The 18029-nt window shown below is 36.1% G+C and overlaps 1 pseudogene; it reads left to right on the forward strand.

The window, feature by feature from the left end:
• The first annotated feature begins 4584 nt into the window (after window positions 1–4584).
• Window positions 4585–18029, forward strand: part of LOC145521880 (protein Abitram pseudogene) — a 51269-nt pseudogene continuing 37824 nt past the window's right edge.

The following is an 18029-nucleotide window of genomic DNA, read 5'->3' on the forward strand; positions in this document are numbered from 1 at the left end:
TAGATATGCTATATTCTTTCCTCTAATGGCTGACCCAAAACACAGCCATGACACAGCAACAATGTTGCTGCTTCTTTAGGTTGACCTCGTATATGTGTACTGCACACAACCCTTGACCGAGCAAGCACCTCGTGACATGTATAAGCAGTGCTACAAATGATCTCAGCTCTTACATAGTCATTATTTACAAACCATGGGGTGAGAGAACCTGATAACATTATCTTGGCTAATTTGCTCTCTCCCCTGGAAGCATTTCCTGAAGACCCATATAATGACAAATGCTCTACCAACCTCATACAGAAATTTCCACTGATATGCCCCTCCTCTTCTTGTATTATTGTATCTTTCTAGCAAAACCATGACGTTTCTATTAGCATTGCCAGTGTACAGCATTTGTTGCTGTTTGGTCACTAAGTCACGCCTGACACTTTTGTGACTCCATGGACTGTAGCACGCTAGGCTCCTCTGTTCATGGAATTTTCCAGGCAAGAATACTAGAGCGGGTTGCCACTTCCTTTTCCAAGGGATCCTCCTGACCCAGGGATTGAACATATGGCTCCTGTCATGTCTCCTGCGTTGTAGGCAGATTCTTTACCTCTGAACCACTGGGGAAGCCTTTGGTATAACATGTGCTGTTCTGTACTGTGCATAGTTGCTCAGTCCTGTCTGATTCTTTGCAACCCCATGGACTGTAGCCCACAAGGCTCCTCTGTCCATAGGGATTCTCCATTCAAGAGTACTGGAGCGGGTTGCCATGCCCTCCACCAGGGGATCTTCCCAACCCAGGGAGTGAACCCAGATCTCCCACATTACAGGAGGATTCTTTACCATCTGAGCCACTAGGGAAGCCCAAGAATACTGGAGTAGGTAGCCTATGCCTTCTCCAGAGGAACATCCAGACCCAGGAATCAAACTGGGATCTCCTGCATTGCGGGTGGATTCTTTACCAGCTGAGCTACCCGGGAAGTCCAGTGAGTAACATAGTACTTGATATATCGTATGAACTAAAAATCATGCTAAGTCAGCTAAGTATGACTAGCATTCTAGGGCACCTCTGTCAGTGGAGCTTTACTCTGCTGCTTAGTTGCTTCAGTCGTGTCCAACTCTGTGTGATGCTATGGACTGTAGCCCACCAGTCTCCTCTGTTGACAGGATTCTCTAGGCAGGAGTACTCGAGTGGTTTGCCATGCCCTCCTCCAGGGGATCTTCCCCTCCCAGGAATCAAACCTGGGTCTCCTGCATTCCAGACAAATTCTTTACCTCTGAGCTGCCAGGGAAGATAATTATAATAGTTAATATTTCTTGAGTATCTACTATGTGACAGGTTGTTCTAATTTTTTCACTTGAATTATTTCTGAAATATATTTATTTTTATTATTTTTTACTGTATCAGCTGAGAGAACTAGGGAACACAGAGTTAATAAGTGATGGAGACTGATTTCAAAACCTGAGCCTAATCCAATACTGCTTTCAACCTCTAGCCCATTCTCACGTGTTGGATTTTCACTTTCAACTTTCTGAAGAGAGATTAAAAGAAAATCTATTTGTTTTGGGTTTCCCCAAGTGGTTCGGTGGTAAAGAATCTGCCTGCTAGTGGAGGAGATGCAAGTTTGATCCCTGGGTCAGGAAGATCCTCTGGAGGAGGAAATGGCAACACATTCTAGGATTTCTGCCAGGATAATCCCATGGGCAGAGGAATCTGTCTATGGGGTCTATGGGGTTACAAAGAGTCAGATACGACTGACTGACTGAACATACATACATATTACTTTTATACACTTACTTAGAGGTCAAAATCAGGTGAGTGATAAATCTAGATCAAGTTATTCATATCTATATCTCAAGAGTGATACTGAAAAATAGAGCTATAACTTCACATAAAGATAGAGCAATGGTAATATTTAACCTGAATTTGAAATAATAGTATCAAGTGGTGAGTGTCTAAGAACAAGCATTATGGGTTTAAACAGTTATTCATAGGCAGGATCCCAACAGAGTTGGCGTTCCAATAATATTCTTACATTTCATTGTTGTTAATGCAACATGTTATCTGGCATAAGCTGTTATAAGATATGCATGAGGGGAATCCAGGACAATAAGATACAAGACTGGAAGGTTCAGTGATTTAAAAAAAAAAAAAAAAAGAGGAGGATGGGAAAGCAGGTCCAAGAGAATTTAAAAGGAGCTCTGAAAAGTCTCAGGCATGGGAGACCAGGCTTGCATTATACATTGGTATGTATGGGAATGTTCCCTACAATATCCCAAATCCAGTGTAATCTTTCATTATGAAAGATATTATGATTTTAAATCAATTTTACACAGGGATTCCTTTGAGTTTCTAGGAACTTGATCTCCTTTAGTGGAAAAAAAGAATTACTTTTCCCTTTTTCAACAGACATGTTCTGCTACCTGATATAAAACACTTCAACTTCCTAGGAACCAAAAGGCAAAATATAGAGGTCAAAGAATTCATATTTAGTTTAGAGTTTAAAAGAAAAGTAAAAGTCATATCCTTTGTGTCAGGTAAACCTTACGTTCATTCAAAGAGAACTTTATTGCAGGTCACAAAGCCTAATAATATCCGTGAATCTTATCCCCTAGGCAGAAATCTGCAAAATTACCTGCTGATCGAGAGTCAAAGGGCTCTAAAAACAGTGAGACTGGGATGTTCTGGGATAGTTCAAAGGTCATTGCCACCCCACATGTCAGACTTCCAGCTAAAGATCCCTGGCTGTGGCAGACCTGAGGAAGAGACAAGTCATCACTAGCCTAAGTGCTACAGCACATCCCTTTCAGTGTCGGAGGCTATGTCCTCTACACAGCTTAATTGAAATAAAAGAACAAAGGAAGCCCTTCTCAGTGGTTTTCAAACCTTAAAATTTAAGAGAAGTGTCCTTTAGTTCCTTCAGGCTGACTCTGGGAAATGTGAATCCCATAAGGTTTGAATACTCATTTTCTTCATTTAAAAAATGATTCAGTTACCTTATTGAAAATACTGGCTTGCTGTATGTGAGATGATGCTAATTTTTTTGGCTTCTTAGGACAAGGCTTTAATATTAAACTCTCTTTAGCTCTTTTGGACAACATGGGAAAAATAAGCAGCCGGCAATGACCATTTTCAGCCACTTTCAAATCTTAGTCCCTCTCTCCTCCGTTGAAGGGATAAAATGGGCAGTATTATAAATGTCTATATAATCTCATTGCTATATTGCTTAGCATAACATCCTGTGCATTTTTAAAAACACTGTAAATATCATGTGATAGCTGTCTTAACAAAATATCCCTCCAGTAGTCTATATGCTGCAACCTTCCTTGCTTAGTGAGTACCTGCTATGTCATACATGGCATGACATAGCAAATATCTGGAGACTTTATCATGAGCATCTGCCTTATTCAGTCCCCTTTGGATAAAATAACACTAATAAAGACAGCAATGGTGAGAAAGTCACCAAATAACCAAGCAAGTGCTATGGATTTCCATTAATATGAAGTATATAATATTTCTAACATGAGCATACAGAACCTTACTGAGTATTTCTTGCCAAAATCACAAATCTAGTTAAGCACTGAGTCAAAATTCAAACTCAAGTTGTTTGACTCTAAAAGCCTACCTTTAACTCTTACGAAACTGTATGTATAAATTCAAACTCCTTACTATTTCCTGTAAATGCACCTGCTTCATTTTCTCCCATGATGCTTCTCTTATTGTTTGTCCACCACTGCTCTAATAATGTGAATATAACAGGCACTCACATTTGTTCATTGTTTTGTTTTTTTAATTGAAAAATGCTCTAAATCACATACTTCCTTCTTCTTTTATCTCTCTCTTAAATCTTATATCTTTTTGAAATTTTAAATTTTCTGGGTTCTCACTGTTCTTAAAATCCCAGAACATTTAGCTTATGCTTGTGAAGGAAAAGATTAGAGAGATAACAGACAAACAAACAAAAAATCATTTAAATTTGCCATCAAACTCGAAATCAAGGAGCCAATCAGAGGAAAGGGGTAAGAAAACATACTTCCAACAGGGAAGTGCTGCCCCAGCCCCCCTCCTGCCTCTGGACTCCCTCTGTGGTCCTCTGTGCTGACTTTTTGGGACCCTATGGACTGTGGCCCGCCAGACTCCTCTGTCTGTGGTACTCTCCAGGCAAGAATAATGGAGTGGGTTGCCATGCCCTCCTCCAGGGGATCTGTCTTCCCAATCCAGGGATCAAACCCAGGTCTCCTGCGTTACAGGCTCCTGCAGTGGCAGGAGAATGCTTTACTGGCTGACCTGCTAAGCCATGGGGAATACACCCCCACCACTGGGAAACAAAAATAAGAGGATCAGCTTGCTTCCTGTCAATCCCACTGGGATAAAAGAAAGCAAGTAAAAAAGGAGCTAAAGAAACAACCTTAGACTGCAGTGAGATACTGCCTAGCCTGAATGCTTTCAGTGGTTGAGACAGTCTGGTCAAGGTTTTCTGTAGGGTCCAGGGTACAAAAGGAATGAAAATGCAGCCCCAGGACCTGAGCCAGTACATAAAGACAGCGATAGTGAATCAGTAGCATTTGTGAGAACAGCAGCCCAAGAGCAGAATCAGCATGGAGGCCCAGCGTCTCTGCAGGGCAACACCGTCCACAGTGGTGGTGGCATCTGGGCAGCAGCTCTCCAGGTAACCTGGAGCTCTAGGCTCCATTTAAGCCCCTTGGGGACAGAGACTCTGGGGATGCCAAGGATTCTGAATTTGGACCAGACTGCATCTAGCTGATACTGCGCTATAGTAGAAAAATACATTTGGTTACAATTTTCCACCTCAGTTTCACCTTCTTCCTGACAGAGGCTGATAGAAAACAAACAAAAATCCTTGTTACTGCTGCTGATGAAGTTCATGCACATTTTGAATGTATTTATTCATCCATTTATATGTTTTGTAAATTTTGTGGAAGTCATACCATATTTCATTTATTTGCTCAGTAAACATTTATTCAAGTCCTACTATGCAATAACTAGGTACACAGTAGTTATATGTTTCCTGTTTTCATTGAGCTTAAAGTCTAGAAAACAATCAGTGTAAGAGCATACACAAGCCAAAATATAATCACCAATGCTGATAAGATGAAATGAAGACCTCAGTAGGAGAAGGGGGAGCAGTGATGAAGAGAGAAGGTAGGAGGTACTTGAATAAGGAGATAAGGATGTGGTCTTTAGGCTGAGAATGGTGGTTTTGGAGTAAAGCATTCTAGGCAGGATTAGGTTAAATGAGGGGGCTGGGGCAGGATAGGGTGCTGTGTCTCTGAGGAGAGGAAGGATGCTTGTGGGGAGGAGAGCCCGAGGAGGTGAGGATGGAGAGCAGGAGGTGCTGGTTGACGCAGGGCCCAGCAGGCCAGAATAAGGATGCTAGATTCAGTGGGGGAGGAGCTGAGGGCTCACAGTGATGCCAGACATTGCAAGGAGAGTCCGCCACTGATCAGCTTTACTTTTCTCTTCTTCCGATTTCTCACTTGGAAGTGTGAGAATAGTAATGGTGAAATGAAGCAGGACTCTATGATCCTTGCCACCCCACCCCCCACCATGTTTTCTGCCTGCCTTTTGCCTGTGGAAAATTTTAATCAAGGAATAACTCTAATCAGAGAAATGAGAAATGCTGAAACAAAGGAAAACAGTCTAAGGAGACTAAATAATCATAATGTAGTCATTAAGCATAATCAAGGACCTTTAGTTCTTTCTCAAGGGCTGTAGATAATATTCTGAGCCATATCATGTGAGCTGTCTTATAGCTACCAAAACACCAGGTAGAGAAGTCACCTGCATGATGACCAGACTGTTTCCAGGACATGAGCTGCCACAATTCCGAGAACTGACCACAAAGAAATGGGTGCACCCCAGAACTGAAGATTAACTGTGAAGATGACTCTGGTCAGACCACCGTTGACCAGTTTGAAGACGACTGTTGAGATAATTATGTTTCGGCATCCAGTGCTCGCCCCGCCCCCGACTCAGTTCATAAATGCTCTCGCCCCTGCTTGTAGGAGGTGGGTGGGGAGTCAGCCTTTGGAAGGATGTCTGCCACCCTTCCCGCCCCGCTGAGTTGCTATTATCTAAAAGGAAACTTTCCTTTCCACCTTCTGGCCTGTTTACTGGCTTTTGAGCGGCAGCGAGGACCCAGACCCATGACACTTAAACTTTCTGTAACAAAAGCAACTACTTCATAGAGTTGATTTGAGCAAAATTTGAGTTAATAAATGCAAAGTACTTAGACTAGTGTCTTACTCACTCCTTGCGTGTGTGTGTGTGTGTGTGTGTGTGTGTGTCTGAGAGAGAGAGAGGAGAGACAGAGACTCAAGGTTTTAATGAGGAGAGCGATAGGATTAGAGTTGTGTTTTAAAGGTAGAACCTTGGTTATTGAGTGAAAATGGATAGGAAAATGAAGAATTGACATGGAAAGGATAAAAATATGCTTGCAGTGTCCTAATAAAATGTTTTGACATTAGATGTTATTCACTAATTATTCAATATACTCTAGTTTGCACTCTCCCTTTTTTCCTCTTACTCTTTAAATACTTTAAACTTGCTTGAATATTTAATAATATCATAGAAATAATGTAGTGACAAAAATATTTTGAATGGTTTTGTCAGTTCTAGAAGAATGATTGTACAGACTAGTATTTGTTTTATTAAAATGAAAATATCGGGAGCAAAATCGTTCCTAATTAATTCATTTATTCAGGAGATATTTATTGAAAATTAATTATATTAAATATGTCAGACAATCTTCCAGGTGTTTAGAATGTTGAGCAAATATAAGCCTGCCTTATGAACTTTATATTATCTTTGGCAAGCAAAGCAGTGAGCTGACATAGTTGAAAATTCAGTACCTGAGAGACAGTTGCTCAAAGTATAAATAAAGATTACTTTTATTTAGTACAATATTAATATTTCACTCTACTTGATAAAATTTTGATGGACTTTTTCCTCAGTCTGGACACTGAACTCTCTTTTCTTAGGACATTTTCTTTAGAAAACATGTAAATTTAATATTCATCTCTGCCTCTTTTAGGTGCAAATCTTAAGAGCCATTTTGACAATTTTATGACCCATGCATGTCTCTCTCTGTCTTGAACCTAGAAGTCATTTATTTGAAATGTAATCATCAAGAAAGACTGTGACACTGTGTGAAGGGTGGGAGCCTTGTTTTTGACGAGCAAACACTGGTGGTCTCAGCACAGAGAAGAATGTTTGCAAGTGCAGGAATATATCAATGTGAGACATACATCTCATTAGTCAACTTCTTTCAAGAACTTTCTCACTAGTTCCCAGCAGTTAAACCTTTCCACTTTTTTCCCCAACAGAGGTGGATTAATAGGGGTTCTGCTCGCTATTCTGTATTGCTGTAGCCTTATAAAGCCTTTATTACTAATTTAAATTTTTCTGGTGCAACTTTTGCTTTGATATAACTACATAAAGCTTTAGCACAATTTACAGATGATTGAAGAAATGCAATTTTGTTGAAGAAGTTAATACAATTAACTGGCATGGGAGCTGGGGAAAATGTGTGTATATATTTATGTGTGTGGGGGGTTATGTGAGTGTGTAAAACATGATCAAGGTGTATTGATAGGAGAAATAATTAGTTGATATCTGAAATTTCTGGAGCAAAATTAAAGCTTAATTAAAATTAAAAGGAGTCTTTATTGCTTAAAATAAGATGAAAAGATTCCAAGAATTATTAAAAACTGCACTTGATAATGTCTGTCAAAAATGAAAATTAAGAAAAATGTGTCTATAAAGAGAAGTTGCCATTTATGAGGACATTTTTCTTTAATTACTCTAGATGTTAATGTACACCAAAGTATCCTGGAAGTGTGCTGTCTAAATTATGCTAGCATGGGGATAGAATATCTCCAAGTAATGAGAATAGTTTTAAATTGATGCATTTGTCCAACAAGTAGCCAATGGGGAATTTAATCACAATTAAATTCATGCTTATTATCTTATCTTAAAATGAATTCTATGTAGTACTCTGAGTCAAATTACCATATATATTAGACCTTATTCACATGGTAGACAAAAGGTACATTAATATGTGCTTTGGGAGAGAATTTCAGGATCTAAATTTTAAGTTTAAAAAAAATACACATCCATAAATTATAGAATGAATGATAATGGGTAAATAAACTTCAGTGTTACATGGAAAAGAATCCAAACCATAAAATATTATCCATTGTCTTGCACAGCCAGGTTGTTAAGATTCGGTTGAAATTAGCTAAATAAGCAAACATATACAGAAAGGCCCAGGAACTAAGTTTTCCTCCTTCTGAGTGAGATGACTTGGCAGGTGACATTAGTGATTTAATATCTAAAAGGCATTTCTGTAGCACTAGTGATTTATCTCATCTATCACTGAGGAGTGGAAAAGTAAATAAACATTATGTCTGCATGACAGTGATAATGACAATTCAATTTCTGCATCTATGATGAGAGTAGAAAGACCGGGTAGAAACTAAAATTAGACACTTATTTACATGAATATGTCCACAAATGTGGTATACTAATTTAACTGGGTTCTTTTCTGAAGAATTCTTTGAATTAAACTGCATTGGCAAAACCTTGTTCAAATGTTTATATCTTAAATATTTTGTAATCTGGTGTTTAAATAGTATTTAAACATACATCAAAATCAGATTGGACACCTATTTAAGGGAAGAAAGTATTCATGATATCCTAAATAAATCATCAAAGCAAACTAAAAGTGAATTTTAACAGATCTTCTCATGATGAGGTAAAACTAAATATAATCTTATGCATAGATGTGAAAACTAGAGAAGAGCTTATTAGTGCTCTTCCATTGTTGCATTACATTTCTTAATATTGGTATTTTGCTAGAGTTTGTCAATTTGTTGTATGTTTAGTTTAAATTAAAATCTACTAAGAAGGAGCCCAGTCATAAAGATCTTCTATTGTGCGTTGTCTATAATACTTTTTAAAACTATCAAAAATTCTCCTTCAAATATTAATCCATAACCATAAAATTGGCTTTGAATCAAAAGAGACACAGATAATAGAACAGTATTATGGACTCTATGGGAGAGGGCGAGGGCGGGATGATATGGGAGAATGGCATGGAAGCATGTAAATTATCATATGTGAAACGAATCACCAGTCCAGTTTCAAAGCATGATACAGGGTGCTCGGGGCTGGTGCACCAGGATGACCCAGAGGGATGGGATGGGGAGGGAGGTGGAAGGGGGGTTCTGGAAGGGGAAAACATGTACACCCATGGTGGATTCATGTCCATGTATGGCAAAACAAATAAAATAATAATAATAACAGTAAAAAAATCTCCTAGACATAAGAAGTTCACAAGCTAGACATTGTTAGCTAATCTAGTGTTCACCACACTAGTTTCAATGTGGAAGAGAGGAGGACAGAGGTAAAGCATGGATAGTCACTGTGGATGCATGTGCTTCTGTAGGGAACAACCTAGTGGTAGGGGGCAGTGCAGAAGAGGGTGATGGTTTGAGAAAATGGAATTGACTCATGGTGGGGTGGATGGTGAAGGAGTGCTACAGATGAACATGATTCACTGAAAATGTTTAATCATTTTCCCAAGATTAGTATCTAGCTAAATAATTTTTAACTTTTTTCTTTATGTTTGTGTATTTGTCTTGGAAGAGAATATAAAGTTTATCAAACAGATTAAGAATAACTGGCTGTGTAATTTGTGCCTTCCTGATACAATGGGAAAAATATAAATTCCATAATCATTAACATGAAGGTTAGAAGTTCCCTTTATTTTTGAAATAAGGCAGTATTAGGAGAAAATTGTCTTCCCCGGGAGCTTGTAAATATTGTGATCATCATTTGCATGGCTAGGAAATCCCAGAAGGATGCATTCTGGAGAGATTTCAAATGTAGATAAAATTACATAAAACACTTCTCATTTAAAATGTATAAGCTGTTCTAATAAAAATAGTTAACTCTGATCATTTTGCTAATATTGTATAAATAAGTAAAAACATAGTTGAAGAAATGACACTCTGTTTTGGGGTATATATATTTTAAAGGAATGTGTGTGCTAGTTGCTCAGTCATGTCCGACTCTTTGCAACCCCATGGACTGTAGCCCACCAGGCTCCATTGTCCATGGGATTCTCCAAGCAAGAATATTGGAGTGGGTTGCCATTTCCTTCTCCAACATGATAATTTAATATACATATACATTGTAAAATGGTTACCACAATCAAGTTAATTATTACATCCCTCACCTCACATACTTATCTTTTCTTAATGTATGGTGAGGAAACTTTACATTTACTCTTTTAGCAAACTTAAAGTGTACAGTACAATATTATTAAGTACATTCACCATGCTTTTTAGATTCTACTAATAAAGTGACATCAATTTGTCTTTCTTTGTCTAGTTTATTTCAGTTAGAATCATTTCGTCTAGATTCATCTATAATGTTGCAAATGGAAGGATTTTCTCTTCTTTTTATATTTGAATTTGTCATTGGATGCATGTGTCCATAGCTTGACTATTATGGGTAATGCGTGAACATGGGAGTGCAGATATCTCTTTGAGATAGTGATTCCACTTCCTGTGGATATATACAAAGGAGTGGGATTGATGGATCATATGGTAGCTCTATTTTTAATTGTTTTTGAGATGCCACTAAATATCTTTAACAGTGACTATATGAATTTACATTCCTACCAACAGTATAAACGGCAAGTTTGCCTTTTTCTTCTTATCTTCAACAGCATGTATCTGTTTTCTCTTTGATGATAGCCATTCTATCAAGTGTGAAGTGATATCTCACTGAGGTCTTGATTTGCATTTCTTGGATTATTAATGATATTGAACACCTTTTCACATACCAATTGGGCATTTATATCTCTTCTTTGGAACAATGTCTATTCAGGTTCTTGTTCATATTTTAATTGTTTTTTTTTGTTTGTTTATTTGTTTGTTTTTTGCTCTTGAATTACGTGAGTTTTTTTTATACATTTTGTATATTATTGCTGAGTGAGATATATGGCTAGCAACGAGTTTCTCACAATCCATAGGCTGTATTATTGCTTTGCTGATTGCTTCCTTCGCTGTACAGAGCTTTTTAGTTTGATGTAGTCCCACTAGTCTGTTTCACTGGTTTATGTACCTCTTTCTCAGCTAGTATCATACTGTTTTGGTTACCATAGCTTTGCAATGTAATTTCAAATCAAGAAGCATGATGCCTCCAGTTTTGTTCTCCTTTCCCAGGATAGCTTAGGCCATCTGGGGCCTTTTGTGGATCCAAACATATTTTGGGATTATTTTCTCTATTTCTGTGAAAAATGTTACTGGAATTTTGATAGGGATTGCAGATTACAGGACTCTTTAGGTTCCTATGGGCAGTATGGATATTTTAATATTATTAAATCTTCTAATCCATGAACACAGGCTATCTTCTTATTTATTGGCATTTTCAATTTCTTTCATCAATGTCTCATAGCTCTCATCAGATAGCTCTTTCACCTCCTTGTTTAACTTTTTCCTAAATTGTTTATTCTTGTCAATGCTATTATATCAGTAAAGCTCATGTTATTACTTTTTTCTTCACTTTCCATTTCCTGAATGAGAAAACATGATTCATTCAGTTGAGTAATTCTTTGACTTTTTTTTTTAAGATTCTGGGTTAATAAGATCAAATATTTAATATAATTGCCTTGAACGTTGACTCTTCAAAATATATCCTAGAAAGGCTAGTTCATTCATAGTGAACTGTATTTCATATAGTTCATAAAGATTTTATCAAACAATATTGGGGAAATATTCTATTTAAGAAAAACACAGCCCATATTATCAAGGGAAGTGGCATAATTAGACTATTAGATTTTTTTTAATTAAAAAGAAAAACCCTGCTTGTTGGTAAATTTAGTAGATAGTAAGGGGCTTAATCTAGATGAGAGTAAATAAAACCAAATAAGATGATTATTTTTCATAGTAACATCAGAAAAATGTGGCTTCTCTTGATAACTGGAAAAAGGTGGTGAAAGGGCAAAGCGGGAAATATGAGCAGTTACATCAAATTCAGGCTGTGGAAGAGGGCCAAGAGGAAAACTTCTAAGTGACAAATGATCAGTAAAATGTAGTTTAAGGCTTACATTCAGTTTTTAATTGATGCTTATACTATGCTGTTAGTTTTCATCATTTTCCTAAAATATTCAGCAAAATGTTGGTCTACAGTCATGCTTCAATGGTATTTTGAAAAGTTAGGGATTGAAAATAATGTCCATTGGTGATCATCTTGGTCTGAAAACCTAACAACAATAAGGATCAAGACATGGATGGAGAATTTAGTGGAAGTAAAAACAAACAAATGAACAAACAAAAAAATGGTGCTTGGGGGAATTACAAGGAAAAAACGTAAGGAAACATAATCATTCCCATTGTCAATAATCCCAGAAAACTTTATGGATGCTTTCCCAAAATATGAAATGTCAAGCTAGCTTGATCCCTGGGTCAGGTAAATCCACTGCAGGAGAGCATGGCAACTCAGTATTCTTGCCTGGAGAATCCCAAAGACAGAGGAGCCTGGCAGGCTACAGTCCAAAGGGTCACAAAAAGTCAGACATGACTGAAACGACTTAGCAAACACCCACAACCTATTACAATAGGAATAATGAGTGACTGTTCAATATCTAGGTCAAGAATAATAAACTTAAATGTTTTACTGAAGCCTAATCATTACCCAATGGTTATTAGCCACAGATCTTCCTATGTATAGGTGGAGAGTTGGATAATAACAATATCCTTATAGAAATAAAATTTTTCTAAAAATAAGTTAATCTTTCTAAATTTATCAATTAAAAATATAAAAGGAATTAAACTTGGAAATCATTTTATATGTTTATCCCAGTGAAACTTAAAAGAATCTTTTTAAATATCAATTGTTTATTTAAAACTTTAATAATTTCACTTGAAATATTCATCTGTCTGCTTAATACTCACTTTTATGCCAACATCTATATTACATGCTGTGAGAAAATTTTCTGAACTTTTTTTTTTACTGTTTTTTTAATTAAGCAATTAACTCACACTTTGGTATTAAAAATGCAAATAACCTTGATTTTAGCATTTGGTTTTGAAATAAAAAATATTTGAAGGCCTTAGTATAAATTTACATATCACAAAAACAGATTAATTCTAAATCTGCAGAAAAGATTTATGGTTTTCATTATTCATGTGTACAGAGATTGCTACAATAGTATGGACTTATTGAAAATACTACAGATTGTTAAAATTTGTTCTTGCTATTCCAAGGTCATAATACTTATTTGTTATGTACAAAGCAATAAATTAATGAAATGATATTTAAATAATACTCAATGTTAGAGTCACTTTAAGTGTAGAACATCATCTGTTTTAAAAAAATATAGATATGCCTATATACTTTCCCTAAATATAGTAAAAATATAATCTTAACATTTTGTAGGAAATGAATATAATCAACTATCAACTTCTTTATAAAAATGGTATTGGGATTTGATTGTGGATTTTTTTAATTTAATTTATTATTTTTAATTGGAGAATGATTTCTTTACAATATTGTGTTGGTTTCTTCGGTACAACAATGTGAACCAGACATAAAGTATACACATATCCCCTCCCACTTGAACTTCCCTCCCACTCCCCCCATCAACTCCTCTAGGTAGTCACAGAACACCAAGCTGAGCTCCCTGTGCTGTGTATCAACTTCCTACCAACTGGCTATTTTACACATTGTAATATACATTTCAGTGTGTGTGAAATTTTTAAATGGAACACAGTAGTAATATTTTAGGTAATAAAATTAGGTGGCAATTTGCAGTTAAAAAACACTGGTCAACCATTTTTTAAGTATGTTTGCTGATCCTTCGACTTTGGCTCAATTCCCATTTAAATAATTATTTATACATATTATTTTATAATTTCTTTCCAATGAACTAATCTTTAAAGCCTGCCTTAAATCACAGTTGGCATTTTCTTTTTTTGCTTGTTTGTTTTAAGCCAAAAAGTATATTTATTACCCTATAAAAAAAAATAAAGCTAACTTCAGGCATTGATGTATCCATGTGATCAAAGAATAATATCAGATATATTTTTCTTTAATCTTTCATACCTGTTTATTTTGTGTTGGCATTTTCAAAATTAATAAAACATGTTTCTTACCTGGCAGCATATATAAATTTGTCCCTGGCATTCACTTTCCATGGAGGAATACTCAGGTTATCAAGGTATCATAATGCTTCTACTAGAAAAGCAAAGAATGCAATAATTACCATTACAGTCACCAATTTCTTGAATAAAAATAATTTTAAAAATCTGTATTCTCTAAAGACTATCTACTCATTGTATAGACAATCCATTTCTAGCTGAATTGCATGTATCTCTAAGCTAAAACCCATGTATGTGTGTTATTTGTGTTACTAATAAACCCTAAAAATAGCTTGAATATTCTATTAAAAAACTGACAAATACAAGTCATGATAAAGAGTAATGTCATTAAATATATGTTGGGACACAGGGAACAATATCTGAGTGAATCTTAGATGTTTAATCTCCTCCAAATAACATTGGTATTGCCAACAAGAGAATTAGATACCACCCATATTATGAAGCTGGGTTATGATTGTCCAATCAGTAGTTACAGTTTGAACTATGGCAAATTATTTAGTGTCAATTACTTGATTATTAATTTATAATACTATTATTAATACTTTGTAAGATGGTTTTGAGGATAAAGTGGTATATCTTGAAAAAATGTTAGCATCAAGCACAATAAAAATCACATATTTGAAATTATTCATTCTTATTTGTTCTTCTTCTAATATTTTGATATTTTTTCAATTTTAAAATACACAAATGTTTCCAAACCTGTTTCTAATATTAATGAAATGTTTAAATAATCATATCTTTATTGAAATTTTCTTCCTAAATGACATGATAGTTGATATATGGATAAGTATTGTATTTTTACATATTGAAGTCAGTAACACAAATATTAAGGAATATTAGTATGAATGGTTGTGATGGTTAATTTAAAGTGTCAACTTGATTGGGCCACAGAATGCCCACGTGTTTAGTCAAACATTCTTCTTGATGTTTTCAGGTGAGTTTAACATTTAAACAGGTAGACTGAGTAAAGCAGATTGTTTTCCTCAATGAGGTTGGGGATGATCCAATCAGCTTGTGGCCTGAATAAACCAAAAAGGCCTAACCTGTCCTGAGCAAAAGAATTCTTCTGCTTAACTGCTTCTGAATTGGGCCAATGACTTTCTCCTGAATTTGGACTCAAAATGAAATATTTGCTCTTCTGGATCTGTTGTCTGCCATTCCTCAGACTGGAACCACTCCATCAGCTCTCCTGCTGCTTAGGCCTTTGGATTCTGAATGGACATCCACTCTCAGCTTCCTGGTTTCCAGCTTGCCAACTAACTCTGCAGATCCTGGAATTTGTCACCTTCTATAAGTGGAAGGAACCAATTCCTTATAGTAAATCATGATCATACATGTATATGATCATGGACAGAGGAGCCTGGTGGGCTACAGCCCATGGGGTCACAAGAGTCAGACGTGACTTAATGACTGAACAACAAAAAAATATGATATCTTAGTGGTTCTGTTTCTCTGGAGAACCTCACTTATAAAATTATGTTTTAGGTAGTTTTTGAAAAGCCATATTTATCAAGTTATAATTTACATCCATAAATCCCCAAGTCTACAAAAGGGACATGCATTCCTGCACATGTCTCTGTCTCTCCCTCTACACTTTTTTTTTTTAATCCTTTTTCCAGAAAGTTGTTAACACAGGTTGGCAGAGTAATAATATTTGAGGATGAGTGGACAATAAAACTGAAACAAGACTCAAAGATGGATGACAAGGTAGTTACACTTCATGGACCCTGGAAGCAGATGCCAATTTTGTCTTGGAAGTGATATAATACTGTAGAGAGAGCACAGATTTTAAAGTCTGTAATTCCAAAGAATGAATGAAAAGTCCTGTGTTCTTACATAGTCTGCTTAATCTTCCTGACATTCATTTGAGGAATGAGAGGAAATACTCACTTCACTAGAGTCTCTTAATCTATAAACATGATAGCATCTATCTATTGTTTAATAGAATAAAAAAATTTAAGAAGATGCTTAAGTAATACCACAGGCAGTGTTAGGTTGTACAAGGTAATGAATGTTTTTGATGTGGAGAGTGACCTGATCAAAGCTATTCTTTAATGTAAAATTAATTTGATGCTAAGATATTGGAACAAAAACCAGTTCAAAAATGTTCTTCAATATTTAATACTGATCAAATAATGACATGCTTTGTCATAGTTATGCTTGGATTCACGGCAAGAGAGGAGCTGAAAGAGACTTAATTAAGGCTTGTATGGAGATAACAAAAATGAAGAATTAATTTTTTAACAAGATGAAGATATTCATTTGAGCCAGATAAAATTTGAAATTACAAACCTAGATTATCAACACAGTGGAAAAAGTCAATGGGAGAGAGACTGGGAAGAACTGAGTATTAGTCACATGGTGCCATTAAATATGAATTCACTTCACTTTAGATACAAAAACAAGGCTGGAACAGTGAAAGGCAGACAAGGGAGTTAGTTGGAGAGTATAGAGTCTGAGAATCCAAAGGAATAGATTCTCAAGGAGGGATTCAGAGCCAAAAGATTTGAGTCAAAGGAAGTAAGGCAGGATGAACATATTGAAAAAGGAATATCATTTTTATTGGTGTTTTATTATATTGAGTGTTTTCAGATATATTTTAAAACAATTCTGAGAAGTAAAAATTTGAGACTCACAAAATTGTAACAGTTTGACCAAAGTCATACAACTAATAAAATGGAGAACTAAAATTCAATCCTAGATATTAGAGAGAGAGAGACATATAGTGCCTTTTGAAGTGGTCATAAGGGGAATGCTGGACATCTTATAAAAAGTAATTTTAGGAGGAGTGTGGAAGCATAAGGGAGATTAAAAAAAAATTAAAAAGTGAGCAGATAGTGAGAAAAAGATCTTTCGAGTATTAAAAAAAAGGAGACCAAGATAGTTAACTCAAGGGATTAACAGTGTCAAAGGGGAGATCTCCAGGGGTAGATTGCATTATAATTGCTACTCAAAAGGTTTCAGAGAATAAAACTTTCAGAGCAATCAAATATCATCACTTTCTGGAATGTATTTCTGTAGCTGATAATTGAAATATGCATATTTAAATGAATTTGAGACCTTTAAACAAGGGGAAGCTCTATTCTTTTAGCTGTTAGCATTGTTTGAGACATATAAGAAAGAACTGTGTGTGCTCACTCAGTCGTGCCCAACTCTGCCACTCCATGGGCTGTAGCCCACCAGGCTCCCCAGTCCATGAAATTTTCCAGACAAAAATACAGAAGTGGGATATTATTTCCTACTCCAGGGCATCTTCCAGACCCACAGATCAAATCCATAGCTTTTGCATCTCTTGCACTGACAGGAGGAATTTTTACCACGGAACCATTTGGGAAGCCCCATAAGAAAGGCAAGGGATCCCTAATGTTGTAAAAGATTAATTTTGTTGTGGGTGGAGCCCTATTTCTTGTGTTTCCCCTGTGTCTGTTTGACAAATATTTGCCTGTATTTTAAGTGTGTGTGTGTGGGGGGGAGGGCTTTGCTTTTTTCAGGCAATATTTGCAGAAATACAGGCTGAAAGAGTAGTTGAGGACACAAAAAAACATAGAGACATAGAGATGTGCCTTCATCTCACACTGTCAAGAAACCATAAAATCATCTGACTCGTATCCCAGTTAACTTACATTGAATGCTGGCCACGTGCTAAGCACCTTTTATATGCTTTTGCATGTTTAATCCTCTTCACAGTCCTCAAATCTGGTATGACTATGATACCAAATTTGCAGAAATGAAAAATCTATAATTTGCCTGAAATCACAAAATAGTAATTGCAAGAGCTGGGCTTGACTTTTGGACTTACAGCTCCAAAGCCAAGTTCTTAATGACTCTGCCCTATTGCTTTTGTTAAATAG

Source organism: Giraffa tippelskirchi, chromosome 9 (assembly GCF_054371585.1).
Source record: "Giraffa tippelskirchi isolate mGirTip1 chromosome 9, T2T-mGirTip1v1.2.pri, whole genome shotgun sequence".
NCBI lineage: Eukaryota > Metazoa > Chordata > Mammalia > Artiodactyla > Giraffidae > Giraffa > Giraffa tippelskirchi.